This window comes from Bison bison, unplaced genomic scaffold, assembly GCF_000754665.1.
Source record: "Bison bison bison isolate TAMUID 2011002044 unplaced genomic scaffold, Bison_UMD1.0 scf7180017864471, whole genome shotgun sequence".
Lineage (NCBI taxonomy): Eukaryota > Metazoa > Chordata > Mammalia > Artiodactyla > Bovidae > Bison > Bison bison.
In genome coordinates this window covers 28729835-28749779 of record NW_011495032.1, presented here as the reverse complement: position 1 = coordinate 28749779, position 19945 = coordinate 28729835, and the positions used below count along the sequence as shown (strand labels likewise).

Below are 19945 nucleotides of genomic sequence, written 5' to 3'. Positions count from 1 at the left end.
GATGATTTTCTCCTTAATTCCAAACCACCAGCAAGTTCAGGAAATGAGTTTAGTCAAATCAATTGTTTGGTTACTTTATGGGAAATACTAAGTCTATAGAAATTGTTTATTGTATTACTCAAATGTATGCTGCTGCTGCTGCTGCTAAGTCGCTTCAGTCGTGTCCGACTCTGTGCGACCCCATAGAGGGGCAGCCCATCAGGCTTCCCCGTCCCTGGGATTCTCCAGGCAAGAACACTGGAGTGGGTTGCTATTTCCTTCTCCAATGCATGAAAGTGAAAAGTGAAAGTGAAATCGCTCAGTCGTGTCCGACTCCAGCAATCCCATGGACTGCAACCTACCAGGCTCCTCCGTCCATGGGATTTTCCAGGCAAAAGTGCTGGAGTGGGGTGCCATTGCCTTCTCCGACTCAAATGTATAGATAATACTAAATGTGACTCTTCTTTTGATTGTCATTCTGCCCCATATGGGCTTTTATTTCGTTAATTATTCAAAATAAGGCCATTCACCTCTAGGGTAATTCTATCATTATCAATACACTCAGACACAAAATGTATATTTAATTCAGTTGTTTACATTGAATAACCAAGAAGATGGAAAATTTTGAAGATAGTAAAATGACTAAATTCTTCCTTGTTTGGGAGAGGTGCCTTGCTCTGGGATGGTATAAGGAGGCATTTCTCCTTGGTTTGCTTTTTGATTTCTAAGAGATTGAATAGGGAAGGAGGACCTTCAGAACATGCCTAACACGGTTTATCTCTTAGGAGGGATCATAATCTACCAAACACTATTTAAAAGTGTATTTTCATATCTCCTTACAAATGTATTCTATCAGAACATAGGAGCGGGTGGAGGAAATGATTGTGAAGAGTATCTCTTCATTTTAACTTTCTATTAGATTATTTATAAGAATATTCACACTCATTTATTTCAGTCTTAATTAAACAAAAGCTTGATTTGTTAAAAACTAGGTCTATTTTCAAACCTTGTCAAATGGAATTTGTACTGAGTACACTTCAATAATTTTCTAAAAAGACAACTTCTTCCTTTTTACACTTTTCTCAAGCAGCCAGTAAATAACTCATTCATCAAACGTAAGAGAGTGCCCAAACAGGATTTCTTTGGAAAAGCTCATTTTTTTTGTTTTTTTGTAGGGCTTTTTTTATTTTTGCTTAGTCAGACAGTTGATGTATTTTCTAACCAGTTGGATCACAGCAAGTCACAGAGATTTCAGCAAGAAGCCCAGTTTACTTCATTCCCATCTTTATCACAAGAAATGAACTTGATCTACATAAATCATTTGACATAAAATAAATAAACTCCTTTAAATGGAATATTATCACAGGATCAAAATGTTCCCCTTTGGAAAGGAAGGAATGAGTGTAATGTAGCTTTACTGTCCCAGCAAGAAACCGTTATTTTGTTGCTCCCGTGGTATCTTTCAACTAATGTTTTCTTTCAGAATGAAGCACAAATCCAGAATGTTATCTAAAACTAATTACAAATAATATCATCAAATGAGCTCTCTGATTAGAACCAGTGATCATTAAACTAGCTGGAAGCCCAAGAATGTGCTACCTTTCAACAAAACCATATGTTAGTTTTGTGAATTATTTCATAGTACACCCTAATAAAAAATCACTAATAAAGTAAGATATAAAAATGATATTGCGTATTTCCTGAGCTCTTACTATGATCCAGGCACTGTGCTAGGCACTTATATACATTATCCTGTGTAATTCTTACAACAACCCTAGAGTGGCTTGCTGATGGTGTTCCTCCCCAGATCACAGATGAAGAAACTATAATTTAGTTCAGTTCAGTTCAGTGGTTCAGTCATGTCTGACTCTTTGTGGCCCCCTTGGACTGTAGCACACCAGCCTTCCCTGTCCATCACTAATTCCCAGAACTTGCTCAAATTCATGTCCATTGAGTCAGTGATGCCATCCAACCATCTCCTCCTCTGTCATCCCCTTCTCCTGCCTTCAAACTTTCCCAGAATCAGGGTCTTTTCCAGTGAGTCAGTTCTTCTCATAAGGTGGCCAAAGTATTGGAGCTTCAGCTTCAGCATCAGTCCTTCCAATGAATAATCAGGACTGATTTCCTTTAAGATTGACTGGTTTGACCTCCCTGTAGTCAAAGGGACTCTCAAGAGTTTTCTCCAGCACCACAGTTTGAAAGCATCAATTCTTCAGTGCTCAGCTTTCTTTATGGCCCAACTCTCACATCCATACATGACTACTGGAAAAATCATAGCTTTGACTAGACGGACCTTTGTTGGGAAAGTAATGTCTCTGCTTTTTAATATGCTGTCTAGGTTGGTCATAGCTTTTCTTCCAAGGAGCAAGCATCTTTTAAGTTCATGGCTGCAGTCACCATCAGCAGTGATTTTGGAGCACCCCCCCAAAATAAAGTCTGTCACTGCTTCCAATGTTTCCCCATCTATTTGCCATGAAGTGATGGGTCTGGGTGCCATGATCTTCGTTTTTCAAATATTGAGTTGTAAGCCAGCTTTTTCACTCCCTTTCACTTTCATTAAGAGGCTCTTTAGTTCCTCTTCGCTTTCTGCCATAAGGGTGGTATCATCTGCTTATCTGAGGTTATTGATATTTCTTCTGGCAGTCTTGATTCCCCCTTGTGCTTCATCCAGCCTGGCATTTCACATGATGTACTCTGCATATAGGTTAGATAAGCAGGGTGACAGTATACAGCCTTGACCTACTCCTTTCCCGATTTGGAACCAGTCTGTTGTTCCACGTCTGGCTCTAACTGTTGCTTCTTGGCCTGCATACAGATATCTCAGGGGGGCAGGTCAGGTGGTCTGGTATTCCCATCTCTTTAATAATTTTCCACAGTTTGTTGTGATCCTCACAATCAAAGGCTTTAGTGAAGTCAATGAAGCAGAAGTAGATGTTTGTAATAAAAAATATGGTACCTGTGACCACTGTTATTGATTTGCTGATGTAGAGGAGGAAAAAAGAAAAACATCCTTCTTCCTCTTCTAGATTTTCAGCTGGAGCACCTATAAAAAATACAAGTTAATAGGAGGAAAGCATTCAGATTTTTAAATATAAGTTTAAATAAGAGCCTTTACCTAAGAGCCTTCATAAGGAAATGAAGACCTAAGGAAATAGTTAAGTTTGAGTGTTTTTATGCATACTAGGTTTGATGAAAAGTGAAGAGTCATTGAGAAATGTCATAGAACAAAATGAATGTGAACTAAGAGTGGTAAATTGGGGGAAACTTAGCAAGGCTGTTCATTCAGATTCCACTCAGCATCCTTCCTTCTTTGGAGATAAAGATGTTCCTTTCCCTAGGGCATAAGGAGGGCACCTTTCACTTGAGGATCTCATGCCTGACTCAGGGGAGGGTCAGAAATCCTTCTTGCACCTGTTGTTTCTCATACTCCTTCAGCTTAAACTATTGCATATGCCACGGTACCATTATTTGGGGCTAGCAGTGGAACCTCATCAGTATCTATGTTGGATTGAGGGGGGAAATGTGAAGTAGTACCTACAATAACAAAATAGGAAATAGAAGTACACTATTAACAGAGAGAAGACTGGAGACAGAATAGAAGGCTATGTATCTGACACTGAGCTTCACTCCATTGCCAAGTTTTTCTCCTCACAACTCCCTAATACAATAGATATTATTATTATATTATCCCTATTTTTACAGATGGAGAAATTGCTGCTTAGAGATTTTGACTGACTTTCCAAGGCCACACAGGTGAGAGACAGAGAGATAGCAGTGGGTGGTAGCGAGAATTCAGATCTTAGTTCTCTGCCCAGGAATTGGACCTGGGATGAAAATCAGGAATCCCAGCCGCTAGTTCACCAGGGGCTAGAGGCTAGAAGCAAAATTCCCCTGGCCCTTGCCCCCATTGAAAAGTGCATTTCTCAAGGAGGCAAAAACGGTAGAAACAGGTACAACGTTTATTTTTAGAAATATAGCACACCAAGTGGGAGAGGACACAGAGAAATAGTTTGTTTCATTAAGACAGAAGCAAGACAGAGATACACACCAGGAGAGAAAGGGTGTGAGCATCCTGGCTGATGAGGAGAAGTGTGGTAAAGAGGTGGTTAAATCATTTACGTAGGGCAGTTCTGGGTCTTTGTTTACCTTTGGCCAATTATCTGTCTTCTCTCACTCGCTATCTGTCCTAGGACCCTCTCCGACGTGCATGTGCAACTTTTTCCCAAGATGGATTCCAACCCAGGGGCCTATGGAGGGACCTTGGCATCACCTATGCTGGGGTGGTGCCACCTCCTTTTTGACCCCTAAGGAGACTTTCTACACATGTGCAGTGACTCCCTTGGCCCAAGAATGGGAAATACGTGACTTCTTGACCTTTTATTCCAACGGGGTTTAGCCTCTCTCTGTCCCTGCCATAACCATTATCTTAAAGTGTCCATAGGAGGCAAAGTCCAGCTGTTATTTGCATTTCAAGATGGAAGTAAATATCTAGCCAGAGCCCACCTGCATCCTTGCTTAGAATTGTAAAATGTAGGCTGGCTGTAAATGCCTAGTCTGGAGCCCATCTATTTCCTGCCTCCAAAGTGGCACTGCAGTTAGAAGCCAAGGTCTGCCTGACTCCAGGGCTTTCATTCCTACCTACCATAAAATGTGGCCCAGAAAGAATTCTGATTGTTTCTGGATTACATCAAAGCACATGGTGCGGAGGGACTGGTAGGGAAGAAGGTAGTTTACCCAGGGTAACAAGACAGAAAGACAGGAGGGAAGACTGGAGAAGGGGATGTAGAAGTAAAAGTCAGCTTTACATAAACACCCTAATGGGTTTAGTTATCTCAGGGAATAGCTAGGGCAGGGCAGGTCTCTCGGCTGATCTCATAGAACTGAAATTTCTTGGGTGGCCACTGGGACTTCTCTTCATCCTGCTTTGGTGAGGCAAATGGTGTATCCTCAGGATGAGGAAGGCATCCTGTGTACTCCAGCTGCAGCGCTGACCAGGCAAAGTGCCATGTCTAGCCAATTATTTTGAAGTTTGGAGGTGGCTGGAACACTGGCTTGGTTCCCTTTCTCTGAGTAGTGGCTGAAGGGATTAAGAGGCCTCAGTCTGACTGCAAAAAAAGAGAAAAAGCAAGAGAGATAAAACGAAAGCTGTACATACTTGAATGCTGTGTTAATGTCCTGGCTGTGTAAAACAATTGTATTAAGCTTCCAACAGTCATATCAAGGGCCTGGCTTTAACATACCGTTCTTAAAGAGAGCAGATAGGAATGAAGAGTGAAGGGAAAAGAGTTTGAGATCCCTAAATTTAGGAAGAATTTGCTTCAGCAGTGCAACCTTGTGGTGGTATCAGGATTTTCTCTCCTTCAGCCCTCCCTGCTTGCCTGGTATTGGAGTTCAACCAAGCCCTCGCCCCCACCTCACCCCTTCCTCTAAATGAGCCCTAATGTTCCCTTCCTCTAAATGTGTCCCCCTGCCCTAATGTTTAGTGGTATCGTTACCCTAGGAGTAGAAGGTAAATTTAGATTTTGGAAATTCGTGGCCAGAAAGAAACTTTATAGACACTTTTTAAAACACCTTACCACATCCCTACCTCTCTCTTCCTACTTCCATTTGCCCTCCCAAGGTTAGACTAATACTGTTGGAAGAAAGACCTATTAAAAGACCTGATTTTATTTTTTAAAACAGGTAAATCATGACCCACATACAAATATAAAGTTAACCTGTTTCAAAGGCTTTACTTAACTCATTAATTAATGATACAATCAGTTAAATGGGTTAAAAGGAGAATTCAAAGTCTCACACATGTATAGTATAGACCATCAGGACTGTTGAAATGGATTTATAAACAGTTGCAAAACTGGTCAATATTTATAGGACAATAATTGATTGCATCTCACTAGACACAATTCATTTGTATTTCTCTGGAGGAGATTATTTGCATTTTGAAAAGTTGTCTGTAACTTTCATGATTGTAAAATACACGAAAGACAATCACAAGCAGAGAAAACTTGAAATAGAACTCCACCATAAGTTATATTTTTCAGGATGTCTATATATCATAAATTGTGTCTGACAGTGTACCTCTGTATTAAGACCACTTGTACTTACTGATTTTATCTCCAATGTTCCACCTCAGTATGTCAAGAAGTTGAGGATTATGGTCCTTTTTGAGCAGTATAAGATATCACTTTGAAAACACTTTAGATAATTTGCTGATCTTATTTAAAAGGATAATTTTAGGTTGGTGGTTTTGGTTACTAAGTTGTGTCCAACTCTTGCGACCCCGTGGACTGTAGCCCGCCAGGCTCCTCTGTCCATGGGATTCTCCAGGCGAGAATACTGGAGTGGGCTGCCATTTTTAGGTTACTCCATGTAAAATAACTAATTACAAATTTAAACAAATTATTTTGGATAAAAGTTGCCTAGGGAGCAAGCAGCTTTTTAGATTTGAAAATGAGAAGGTGGATGCTGGACAGGAAAAATTGAAGTCTCCCACGCCAGTGTTCTTGCCTGGAGAATCCCAGGGACGGCAGAGCCTGGTGGGCTGCAGTCTCTGGGGTCGCACAGAGTCGGACACGACTGAGCGACTTGGCAGCAGCAGCAGCAGTGATACTTCACTTGACGTTCTCTGTTTCTAAACTGGAAGTAGAAATAGTAAGGCTAGAAGAGCAGACTATAAAGCGTGCCCTGAAACAACCGCAGTGTATGCCTCTGGGGGACACTTTAGCCCCTGTTAGCCACCAGCGCTATCAGCCCCAGTGGTCTGCAAGGAAGTCATGATCCTGAGAAAGCGTTTGTTTCATGGTTAACACTTCCGCCCAGGCCCAGGTGGGGAAACATCCAAATAGGACAAAACGGATCCCCCCGGCAGCTGCGCCCTTTTTCCACATCTGTTTAGTTTCCTCTTGGTTCTTGCTCCAGTCCTGATTTCTGCATTCTGATTCCTGACTGTTCAGTTTCCTGCAGCGTTATTCATTTCTGGTCTCATTGAGTATTGACCATGTGTTAATAAATAAGCTATACATGCTTTGATGTGTTGGCTTCATATAGCTTCCTGTGTGGAGCATTGGTTTTCCTAGTTTCAAGTCAGCTCGAAATTGTGTGGTGGTGGGTCCTCTCCTCCTAAGCCCTTAGTTGCCATTGCCCTTTTTTCTTCAAGGTCACCCTCTACCTGAGCACCCTAACAGGTTTGCATTCAAAAGGCTCTCTGCTGCCCCCTCCAGGAACCCAGAAGCACTACCTCAAACTGCTTCTCAACTCAGCTTCACCCAGATTAACTACTTGGCTGTTGAAATAATCACAGAATTCCGAGTCTCTCAATTTACAGTAAGAAAGAAAAAGTAAGCAAAAACAGTAAAACGAAGTTCTTTGTTGGCCATAATGATAGGAGCTGATGTGTAATAGAACTATTCATCTATACCGAAATTCCCAGGAGGCGCTAGTGATGAAGAACCCGCCTGCCAATGCAGGAGACATAAGAGATAGGGGTTCAATCCCTAGGTCGGGAAAATCCCCTGGAGAAGGGAATGGCAACCTAATCCAGTATTCTTGCCTGGAGGATCCCATGGACAGAGGAGCCAAGGATCAACCACAGGCCCTGGTCAGTGAGAGCACAGAGTCCTAACCACTGGCCCTTCCCTGCCGAGTTTGCTTTTACTATACTGTATGTTTGTGTATGGAGAAGGCAATGGCACCCCACTCCAGTACTCTTGCCTGGAAAATCCCATGGATGGAGGAGCCTGGTAGGCTGAAGTCCATGGGGTCGCTAAGAGTCGGACACGACTGAGCGACTTCACTTTCACTTTTCACTTTCATGCACTGGAGAAGGAAATGGCAACCCACTCCAGTGTTCTTGCCTGGAGAATCACAGGGACGGCGGGGCCTGGTGGGCTGCTGTCTATGGGGTCGCACAGAGTCGGACACAACTGAAGCGATTTAGCAGCATGTATGTGTATATGTTGTTTTTCTGAATTGCTTGAGAGGAAGTTGCATACATTATATCCCCTTTCCCATATATTTTTCAGTGCCTATTTCTTAAAAACAAGGACATTCTCCTACATAACCACTGTATATTTACCAATTACAGTAAATTTAAAATTGATCCTGTATTTTTGGCACAATGGTAAAGAATCCACCTGCCAGTGCAGGAGGTGCCAGAGATGCAGGTTGGATCCCTGGGTCCGGAAGATCCCCTGGAGAAAGAAATGGCAACCTGCTCCAGTATTCTTGCCTGGAAAATTCCATGGACAGAGGAGTCTGGTGGTCTATAGTTCAGGGTGTAGCACAGAGTCGGACTGGAGTGGGTGACTGAGCGTACACACACACACAGTTGATTTATAATGTGTTAGTTTCTGGTATACAGCAAAGTGATTCAGTTATACATATATGTGCATTCTTTTTGATATATTTTCCATTATGATTTATCACAGGATATTGAATATAGTTCTCTGTGCTCTACAGTAGGACCTTGTTGTTTGTCCATTCTATGTGTGATAGTTTTGATGCAATCCTTTGTTAACTCTAATCTATAATCCATATTCTAATTTTGTCAATTGATCTAGCAATGTTCTTTCTGGCTTTTTATTTTCTTCCAGTACAAGAGGCATGCCAGCATCACATATCTCATTAACATTGTCATGTTTCTCTACTCTGTTTTAATCCAGAACATTTACACAGCCTTTTTTGACTGTGATGACACTGGCATTTTTAACGAAAACAGAACTTTAAAAAAAATGTTCTTCATTTGGAGTTCGTCTGATACCCATCTTGCGTTGCAGATTCAGTTCTGCTAGAAGAAAATTTTAGTGGTCTTCTTCTAGTTTAAGACGGAGTTTAATGGTCAGATGTTTACTAGTTTATGCCCTTAGAATCAACATCTGCATGTGGAATGGGAGGTGAGGGGGTGGGCATGGGGGTCAGCACAACCAGGCAGAGGGAGAGATTAAGCTGTAAGGGAGAACTGACAACCATATTTGACTCTCAATGGACCTCTGAAGCTAAAATGGACTTATCAGAATTACCCTTCACTGGTCCAAGGTGACCAGGCCTTCCTACTTCCGTCTTAATCATTGTTGGCAGTTGGCTACTCTAGAAGGGCCTCTATGTAGTAGCAGAAGTCTCTGAAGGGCTGTTATTTACAGATGGGGGCACTCTCTTGACAGCTCTTCCAGGAGTGAGGACAACAAGTTTGTCCTTATAGAGGGATCTGGAGAATGCATTTCCATTCACCACATTTCACGATTAAAATCAGATTTTTTCACTTCTATCTGGATGACTGCTATGTATGTGTATACATATATATGTATATTTTCTTTTTTATTGGAATGGGCTATGATCCATAGTATCACAAAGAATCAGACACAACTGAAGTGACTTAGCACACATGCATGCACATGGTTGATTTACAAGGTTGAGTTACAATAATTTCTGCTATACAGCAAAATGACCCAGTTATATATACATTTTTTAACATTCTTTTCCATTATCCTAGCGCTTTTCTGAATCTTTTGAAAGTTAGATTGTAGACTTCAGCCCTAAAAACTTCAGCATTTACCTAGAATAAAGAAGATTGTCCTACAAAACAATATTATTAACACACCTAAGAAAATGAATAAGATAACTTAATGATATTCAATTCATATTAAAATTCCCCCTATTATTCTCAAAATATCTTTTATAGCTTTTTAAAATCAGTATCTAATCAATCATATTAAATCCCTAATCATATTAAACTCCCTTTTCTCTTTTTAACTAGAATAATCACTCTTTTTCCATGACAAAGCCTTTCTAAGGAGACGGGGTCTGATGTCTTGAAGAACCTTGCTATTTTTTTTTTTTTTTTCAAATTTGAAAGTCATAAGACTTAATGTTGCAAGAACTGAGGATGTTGCTTTTTCTTAGATGATTTTAAGTATTAATACAGATGAAATAATTTTTAAAGATGTAAACTGCCTTTGTTGGTGAAGGACAGGTAAGCCTGGCATGCTGCAGTCCAGCTCAGTTCAGTTGCTCAGTCATATCCAACTCTTTGCCACGCCATGAACCACAGCACACCAGGCCTCCCTGTCCATCACCAACTCCTGGAGTTCACCCAAACCCATGTCCATTGAGTCGGTGATGCCATCCAACCATCTCATCCTCTGTCGTCCCCTTCTCCTCCTGCCTTCAGTCTTTCCCAGAATCAGGGTCTTTTCTAATGAATCAGTTCTTCCCATCAGGTGACCAAAATATTGGAGCTTCACCTTCAGCATCAGTCCTTCCAATGAATATTCAGGTCCGATTTCCCTTAGGATGGACTGGTTGGATCTCCTTGTTGTCCAAGGGACTCTCAAGAGTCTTCCCCAACACCCCGGTTCAAAAGCATCAATTCTTTGGCACTCAGCTTTCTTTATAGTCCAACTCTCACATTCTTACATGAGTACTGAAAAAACCATAGCTTTGACTAGATGGACCTTTGTTGGGAAAGTAATGTCTCTGCTTTAAAAAGACATTACTAGACATATGCTGTCTAGGTTGGTCGCAGCTTTTCTTCCTAGGAGCATTTTTAATTTCATGGCTGCAGTCACCATCAGCAGTGATTTTGGAGCCCCCCAAAATAAAGTCTCTCACTGTTTCCATTGTTTCCCCATCTGTTTTCCATGAAGTGATGGGACCAGATGCCATGGTCTTAGTTTTTGTTTAATGTTGAGTGAGTTTTAAGCCAGCTTTTTCACTTTCCTCCTTCACTTTCATCAAGAGGCTCTTTATTTCTTCTTTGCTTTCTGCCATAAGGGTGGTATCATCTGCTTATCTGAGGTTATTGATATTTCTCCTGACAATCTTGATTCCAGCTTGTGCTTCATCCAGCCTGGCATTTCACATGATGTACTCTGCATATAAGTTAAATAAGCAGAGTGACAATATACAACGTTGACATACTCCTTTCAGTCCATGGGGTCCCAAACAGTCAGACACAACTGAGTGACTGAACAATAACAATCTTTAGAATTGTAATTGAAAGCCTACTTTTATATCCATAATTAATTAAGGGGAGTCAAAGAGAAGTAAAGAGATAAAATGGTTTTATACCATTTTTATTACATTTTTACAAAATTTAGTCAATATTTGTGCACTAGTGTGTTTGTATGTGGAAACATAACTAGATTCTATTTAACTTTCACATCTTCTCTAACAAAAAGTAAAGGAAAATAAAAAGCCACTTAGTATTTCTGTAATTTTTTAAAAAAGGAAATGAAAGACTCATTATCTCACCTATCATATTATGTTGTTTCATGATCATATTGCTAAAGCTTTTTAGTCCTTTCAACCTAGCACTCATTATGAACAGCTCTTATCCTCTTAAAATATTATGACTCATTCATTATAACAGATTAAGAAAGGCATGAGACACAAGAATGTTTCAGATTATTTCCAAACAGGTTTTTTTACCTAATGTCCTTCAGTTGAACTAGTTATGAATTTTCTGATGGAAAATAAGTTTATTTCTGCTAGGTGTTTGTCAGAATACTTGCAAAATTTGTCACTGCCGCCATCTTGGCAGCTAACAAGAATACTTTTCTGTCTCCTCCTTCTTTTCTCCTTTCTTCTATTTTTAACAGAAAGAATTTACTGTTAAACCTATATTTTTACCCAAACTAAGATATATCCCATAAAAACTAAACGAAGTGGGAAACCTAAATATAAAACTAAATATTTAATGTTATGAGTAGGATAAAATATAATAGACAGCAGGTCATTTTGCCTATTTTGAGCTAATCTATTTTGGTTCAGCACCATTCTTTGAGTGCCTATTATGTTTAGGCTCCTGTACTGGACTGTATAGTTCCTGTACTGTGGGAGTCACAAATTTCATTAATTCATTTATTCATTCATTTTTATAGTCTCTAGGACTAAAGCAAGTTTAGGAAAGAGAAGGAAATGGTGGGAAAATATATGTTTTTCCATAGAGATTTATTAAGTGGTTATTCCTCTTCTTTGATTTCATAAGCTGAATTTTTAAAAGAACACCATGCTGTTTCAGTCAAATGGTTTCCAGACACACAAAATATGCCAATTCAAACTCCCTATCCAGGTGACATGAGCAAAATTAGTGGAGTAAGGATCTCAGAAAATTCTCTTTCCCAGAAGCTGCAATAAACTGGCAAAATGGTCAGAATCAAAATTTTCAAAACTCTGGAAATTACCCAAAGACTTGCAACAATCTGGGGAGTGTTTGTCAAAGAGAAGGAGGAGAAGGAGAAAGGAGAGGAGGAAAAACAGCTCAATCTCAGTGAAAGAAACGAGTTTTCTGTCTTAAAAAAAAATTTTTTTTTAAATTTTTTGGCCACACCACTCAGCAGGTAAGATCCTAGTTCCCTAATCAGGGATCAAAACCACGCTCCCTGCATTTGAAGCATGGTTTCTTAACCTCTGGACCACTAGAGAAGTCCCTCGATGGCATTTTTAACTTTCCCTAGTCCCATCTCATACTCTCCTGCTTTATGATATTCTTAAAAACCAACAGCCTGCTGGTGAAGGGTGAAGAACAGCAGCCTGAGAGCCAAGGGAAGGGACAGAAAGGGGCTGAAGCTCTTTCAAAGCTTCATCCCCAGAGAATTATTGTATGGCCTGTCTGTTGGATAGGAATTTTCCCTGGAAAATTCCACTTGCTGGGTGATTTATTTGACTTAACTCAGAGCTCATTCAGCATGAAAATTTTTTTTCCACATAAGCATTTTTCAAAAAAATTACAGGCAGTTACTTAACTTTGCAGCTGCCTGAGGTGATGGATACCAGTTGGGTGAAAACATTAGACTAACTAGAAAATTAAAAACTGGGAATGAGACATACAGAGGGTCTTTTTGAAGCTTCTGAATCAAGAAGGCCACACACATGTATGGATTGTGCTCATGCCCACGGCTCTGTGCATTGCCAAGACTGACTTGAAAAGGCTCTAAGCTCTCACCTCTCAATGACCTTAAGATTCTGTGTAAGGGAGGTGAAGGCTAAGGCAGAGCTGAAAAATGCACTCTCCTCCTAACACGCACATAGAGCCTCTCACCAAAAGCCAGGATACTTGTTGGTTCTAGGCATTTAAGTAAATTTCCAGGTCCTGAAACTCTGAGTTGGTATATATTAGATCTTTTCCATTCTTCATTTTTAGCCTTTCTTTCATATCTTGCATATCATCATCTTTCTATACTACATTTTGGATAACTTCTTCAGATATGTCTTCTAGTTTACATTCTCCCTTCAACTGAGTATAAACTACAATTTTATGTATCCATTAAATTAAATTTCAAGGTTAACTTTGTAATTTCTAAAAGTTCTACTCTATTTATTTATTTATTTTTTGGCCGTGCCATGCGGGTTCTTAGCTCCCCAACCAAGGTTGGAACCCATGCCTCTGCATTGGGAGCTCCGAGTCTTAACCACAAGACCACCAGGGAAGTCCCTCTATTGGATTCTTTGTAAAACTTTCTTTTCCAAAAGTCAATATTCTGCCTAAAATTCGAGTGTTTATTGGTGCTTCTGTCCTTTGTATTCAGTGTTTTAAAGTATTCTGCTAAATTTCTGTTTTCTTGTGTATAAGATGGAAGGACTGGAGTAGATTATCTCCATTATCTTATCTCACTTCAAGGACTATGATTCTATGCTGTTAAGCTACCCTGACTCCAACCACTTTCAAAGAAATTAAAGAATTGAAACTAATCTGTAAGGGAAGAGAACTCTCATTCCACAAACAATAATGGAAAAAAGAATAAAAGTAACAGAAATGACAACCAGATATTTGGGGGTGAATATGGGATATAAGAAATTTTTTTCCCTTCATTGTACATCACATATGAAAGAACTGTTCTAGTCTTTTCTCTCTACCCTCCATGCTACCCTATCCATCTTAAACACTTAGCAGAAAAAATTAATAAAAAAACAAATAAAATACTTAGAGACAGCACCGCATATATACATGATAGATAGAAGACCATGACTAAGCCACAGAATCAGCTGTACATCCTGATCCATAGCCAGGAGAGCCATCAAACTGTACCAAGTATAACATTAGAGTAACCAAAATCTGGAGTTTCAGGGTTGGCAGAACTTTAGACATTAAGTCCAGTCACGTTTGATGTCAGAAAAACCTTCAGCTTATTGTTGTCTCATTAAACATCTCTTAAGAATGAGATCTGTACCATCATCTGACAAAGCTTTGTACTTGACCAAAAGCTCCATGGCTTCATTTCATTACTCTTCAGCACTGTTTCACTGGGGCCTTGAACACATAGGAGATATTCAGAAAATACCTATCAAATGAACAAATGCCACTTTTTTTTTTTTTAAATGCCACTTTTAACAGCTATTTATAATCTTAAGAAGGTTTTGCTTTATACTGAGTTAAAATGTCTCTTTCCCTCATAGTCTTAGCTTTTACCCTCTGGCCAGATAAAATATTTCCTGCCTCTGCATGAAAAAAAATGTTACCCTGCTCTTTCTTTTCCAGAATAAATAGCTAGAACCAGGTCATCCAAAACTCCTCCCATGATGTCATTTTAAGCTTTCCCTTCATCCTGTTCCGTCTCTTCTGGACATGTTCCAGTGTATCCTTCTTCATAAATTTAATTTCCAGGAAAGAACACAGTACCTCCAGGTGCATTCTGACAACTCAAGCAGAGTTGGACAAACACTCCCTCAATTCTATCCAAACAGCCAAGGGCAAATTCACTCCCCCTTCTGTTTTTCTAAACTGCTACATCCCTTTCTTGACTTTCATTAAGCTCATGGTCAAGGAGAAAGCATGTGTTAGGCAGAAATTTAGCATGTCCAGAGGTCAGAAGAGGTCACCCAAGGGCACTGATCTCAGTACATTTGGTGAATGGTGCCCATCCCATGGAAATGCAGGTGAAGGGGGTTGAGGGGAAACCTTCTGGGTGCATCTGTCCCCTGCTCGTGGATGGTGAAAAGGCATGGAATAAACCATTAGTTCATAGGTATGTATCTCTTTAATGTAGGCTTACCCAATCTAATTTAGGGAAATAATTCAGGTCCTGTGACTGCTGTCTAAGCACATCACAGCCGGGAAAACCTGTCTGAGAAGATGATTTGCTTTGTGCTGTAACTGGCATAAAGTTCAGTGCAGGTATTGCTTAACAAGCAAGTTCTGAAGTGAAAGAAGATAGGTAAATTTTAAAGGATATTCTGGACACTGCCTTTCAGACCCATTTTCCAGGTCAGTATGGTGGAATTAGACTTTTTTAGAAGCAGTAGAATAACCATTCTGAATATCTCTCTAGAACCTTCAAAACTTTGTGTTGAATGAAAGCAAAACTAAACTGTTTTAGACTCAAGGTATCTATGCTTACTATTAATATGACTGTTCTTAAGTGTCATTGAAGTGGAGCTTAGAAATGGCAAGGTTTTTTTTTTTTTTAATAGTCACATGAGTTATTAAACATAGTTTCAGGGAATCATACTTTAGACTTGAAGTAGTTTATGTGACTTTATCTTGTTAGAGAAAAGCTGTGATTTGCAGAAGAGAGAGAGGAACTTGTTCTAAAACTAGAATTTTTAAAAAGAGATTTTATTGCATCAAGGATATCAAGTGGTTTGCTACTGAGTTTCATCCAAGTTCCTTGTCAGGAAACATGCTGCCTACATTTTGTTCATTTAATACATATGTTGTGTTATTTGTATAGGTGCCCAGATATTTTCTGACTGCTCCCTTGTGCTTGAGTACTTGGAGAAGTACTTGGCTTTTGAATTATCCCAAGTACAGACTGTCCCCAACTTACAATGATTCAACTTACAATTTTTTCACTTTACAATTGTGTGAAAATGATACACATTCAGTAGAAATTCTACTCCCAATTTTTTTAAAGACTTTAAAAAATGTTTATTTTTATTTTTGTATTTGGCTCTGCCAGGTCTCAGTTGCAGCATGCGGATCTTCAATCTTTGCTGTGGCATGCGGTGTCCTTTAGTTGGAGCATAGAAGCTCTTAGTTGCAGCATTTGGGATCCAGTTTCCCAACCAGGTGCCCTGTGCTGGACTATGTCTTAGCCACTGGACCACCAGGGAAGTCCCTGTACTTTGAGTTTTGATCTTTTCCCAGCTAGCAGTGTATAGCGTATGATATACCTCTATACTCTGTTGTGATGTTGGGCAACGGCAGCAGCCTCCGCTCCCAGGCAGCCAAGTGATCTCCAGGGTAAACAAGTGATACAACCACTCTGTGCCCAGACAGCCGTCTGGCTTTCGCTTTCAGCATAGTATTTAGTTCGTTACATGAGCTCTTCAACACTTTCTTATAAAATGGGCTTTGTGTCAGATGATTTTGCCCAGCTGTGGGCTAAGTGTTCTGACCATGTTTTTAAGGTCAGCTGGCTAAGCTGTAACGTTCCTAAGGTTACGTGTATTAAATGTATTTTTGACTTATAGTATTTTCAAGTTATGATGGGTTTCCCTGGTGGCTCAGACAGTAAAGAATCTGCCTGCAATGTCAGAGACCCAGGTTCAATCCCTGGATGGGAAAGATCCCCTGGAGAAAGGAATGGCTACCCACTCCAGTATTCTTGCCTGGAGAATTCCATGGACAGAAGAGCCTGGTGGGCTACAGCCCATGAGGTCGCATAGAGTTGGACATGACTGAATGACTAACACTTTCACTTTTTCACCATCAGAATATAAAGCCGATCAAGGAAGATCTGTACTGAGATCATATATGCCTACATATACCAGATATATGCCTGTCTTTCTCATGAACCACTCTACTAATGACCTTGAGAAGGTCACTTTATTTTCCTGAAGTACCAGAGGCAAGGTGTTTCTGAGGCAAGGTGAGTAATACTAAATATAAAAGAAACAAATATATTAAAATTATTTACTGAATATTTTTACCATGTTCAGAACCAGTTTGCAAAATAATATAGTTGAGGTCTCAAAAGTGGTTCTTGGGACTTCCCTGGTGGTCCAGTGGCTAAGACTCCATGCTTCCAATGCAGCGAGCCCAGGTTTGACCCCTGGTCCGGAAATGGCAACCCACTTCAGTGTTCTTGCCTGGAAAATCCCAGGGATGGGAGAGCCTCGTGGGCTGCCGCCTATGGGGTCACACAGACTGAAGTGACTTAGCAGCAGCAGCAGGCAACTAGATCCCACATGCTGCAACAAAGAGTTCAAATGTCAGATTAAAGATCCCACATGCTGCAACTAAGACTCAGTGCAGCCAAATAAATAAAATACATATATATGTATTTTTTTAAAGTGGTTCTTGACTCAATTTTCTACCACTAGTCTGAGAGTAAGTAAATGTAAAAAATGGCCATAATTTAAAATGAGCTAAGAATAAGGAAAATAGCTCTTAAAATAAAATCATATGTTTTATCAGTATCTTCCTACCTCCCTTGTCTTTCCCCTCTTGCCTTCCTCCCTCCCTTCCTTCCTTCTGTCATTTGTCAAGGAAAAAAGAGGAGGAAATAAAAAGGAATATGGGCTATATGAACAAATACTGTCTCTCCCTACTTTCTAACTATGCAAACTTTAATACTGTATGAAGATCTAGTTAGGAAGGGGAAGTCTCATGTCTTCTGTAGTTCTATGACAATTTCAGGCACGGCTGTGTGTTTATAAACTTTTCTCGCAGATGTTACATTTTATGAACCCTGACTCACCAAGGGTGGTACTGGTGTCTTTAGATGGAAAGAAATCTCTGAGGGATGAAGGATTACACAAGTCTGGTTCACTCAGAACCCTAGATATTTGAATAGAATATTTCCTGGGAGGGGGAAGAAAGGCAACAAGATTGTGCCACACTTAAATGAATTCAAATCCATTTTTTTTCTCCTAAGAGAATGAGGGAGGGACAGCATTCTTGTCTGGGGAGGTTTTGTTTTCATTTGCAAAGTGTTTTTAATTTGTGTAGGCATTTTGTTTTGGGCTTTGGTCCATATTTGTGTTCCAGTATTCAAAAAACCACTTACTAGTAGACATTTTTTTAATACTTACTCTAGGCAAAGCACTGGATTTGATGCTACTTGGAGGCACAGAGAATAAAAGGGCTAGAACACTTTGTACTGCCATATTTGATCTTCTCGTGAAAGTTTAGGGAGAAGGCAATGGCACCCCACTCCAGTACTGTTGCCCGGAAAATCCCATGGATGAAGGAGCCTGGTGGGCTGCAGTCCATGGGGTCGCTAAGAGTCAGACACGACTGAGTGACTTCACTTTCACTTTCCACTTTCATGCATTGGAGAAGGAAATGGCAACCCACTCCAGTGTTCTTGCCTGGAGAATCCCATGGACAGAGAAGCCTGGTAGGCTGCAGTCCATGGGGTCACACAGAGTCGGACACGACTGAAGCGACTTGGCAGCAGCAGTGAAAGTTTAAACTCAATGTCACCTGTATCTTTCAGATTTGGCACCTGGAATCCTAAGTAGGAAGGTAACTCATACAAAGTCTTAGAGTGACACGTAGGACAAAAACTTAGAACCATCTTTCCTGAGTTCCAGTGTTCTTTCAACACACCAGGCTACCTAATACCAATGAACATCAATGGGGTCAAACATCATGACACCAAAAATCTCAGTAAACAAAATGAATACAAGAAGTCCATGCTGAACAAAATATCAAAATTTTAAGTGGAGTCAGGATCTGACCCTGTACTCGCATGACCCAACTTCACTTGCCTCACCCAAGTCTTGGCCCTACGTCATGTAATCTGAATTTATGGGTGGACCAATGGGGAAAGCCAATATGAAAATATTCTGGGACTGGGATAACACTAAAGGAATCCTGGAGTAAATAAAGTAACATATCCAGATGTTCAGAGATGGATCACGCACGATCCACATAGTAGTGTATTGAGATAAAATAGCTCTCATTTGTTTTAATAAGACACATATTGAAGACAAGAGGAAAAACTTGAGATGCGATGGTGGGTCATGCTAATTTCTAGGGGACAAGAATCCCGTTTCCCTCAACGGCTCTACAAGGTGAGGACAAAGTGGAGTCCTGAGAGTCTCACAATGGGGTTTGGTTGGAGGGCTTTGATCAGAACTAGAAACTGGGTTAAATTTTTCTTCCTCTTTCTGATTTTCTTCTCTCTCTCACCCATGTCCTGTGCTTGAAGTGATAGTCCAGGTCCTGGATATATACCATTTGAAAATACTCTTGCCCTTTGTAGGACAAGAAGAAATCACAGTGGAGTCCTGGGGGAAAGTAGGGGCTTTTGGGCAAATGCAGTACCTACATGGTCCAGGCCACAAGGGGACTTGAGACTTCACCAGCTGTGGAGCAGTAAAGGATAGGCATTTGCCTGGATGTCCTCAGAACACAGCTGCCATGGCTGGATGAGCATTGGTTTAGGTTCCTGGTCTGCTAATTTTGTTCTTCATGTTTCTACATTTGCAGTAACTTTAACAGCAGAGTTAGAACCATGCCCAGGAATAGAACAGATTCTGGATAAATACAGATCTCTGGCACAGCTCTGACGTGTAGCCACAACAGAATCTCAAGGACCAAAACTTCTCATAAGCTGGGTCCACCTGGCCTGGAGGTAGAGTTGTGGGGTGAGGAATGGTGGGAAAGGGTCTAATTAAAAAACAGTGTAGCTACTTTTTTTTTTGCTTCACAGCAAGCAGGATTTTAGGTCCTTGATCAGGGATAACCAGGGATTGAACCTGTGCCCCCTGCAACAGAAGATCAGAGTCTTAACCACTGGATGGCTAGGGAAGTCCCCAAAGCACCTTTCTTTTCTTACATCATTCTGAGCTTCCTCCTGTCTAATCCTCCTCACTTGCAAGGAAGAGGGGTTTATTTATTTTGCTTTTTATTCAGCCAATTATGGCTCTAGAAAAGTAGAGTTATACTCTAATTTCAGTGCTGTTCTTAGAAACTATTGCTTTAAACACTCTGGAGAAAGGATTCTTATACCTTGAGTGCCTAGAGGGTAAGAACTTGGGCACTTACACATTTTAGTAAGAATCTAACCATTCTAACTTG

The 19945-nt window shown here is 40.3% G+C and overlaps 1 protein-coding gene across 11 annotated transcripts in view; it reads left to right on the top strand.

The window, feature by feature from the left end:
- Positions 1 to 19945, top strand: part of GPR1 (G protein-coupled receptor 1) — a 50613-nt gene that overhangs the window by 12379 nt on the left and 18289 nt on the right. For 4 of the 11 annotated variants that reach the window (XM_010861041.1, XM_010861038.1, XM_010861039.1 and 1 more), the window contains exons 1-2: positions 15014 to 15178; positions 16629 to 16784. The exons of 3 other annotated variants lie outside the window; for them this stretch is intronic. The gene's annotated coding sequence lies outside the window, so the exon portion shown is untranslated. Of the gene's footprint in view, positions 1 to 15013; positions 15179 to 16628; positions 16785 to 19945 lie in introns of those variants that run through there. 4 more of the 11 variants (XM_010861049.1, XM_010861045.1, XM_010861046.1 and 1 more) reach the window with 1 other exon arrangement.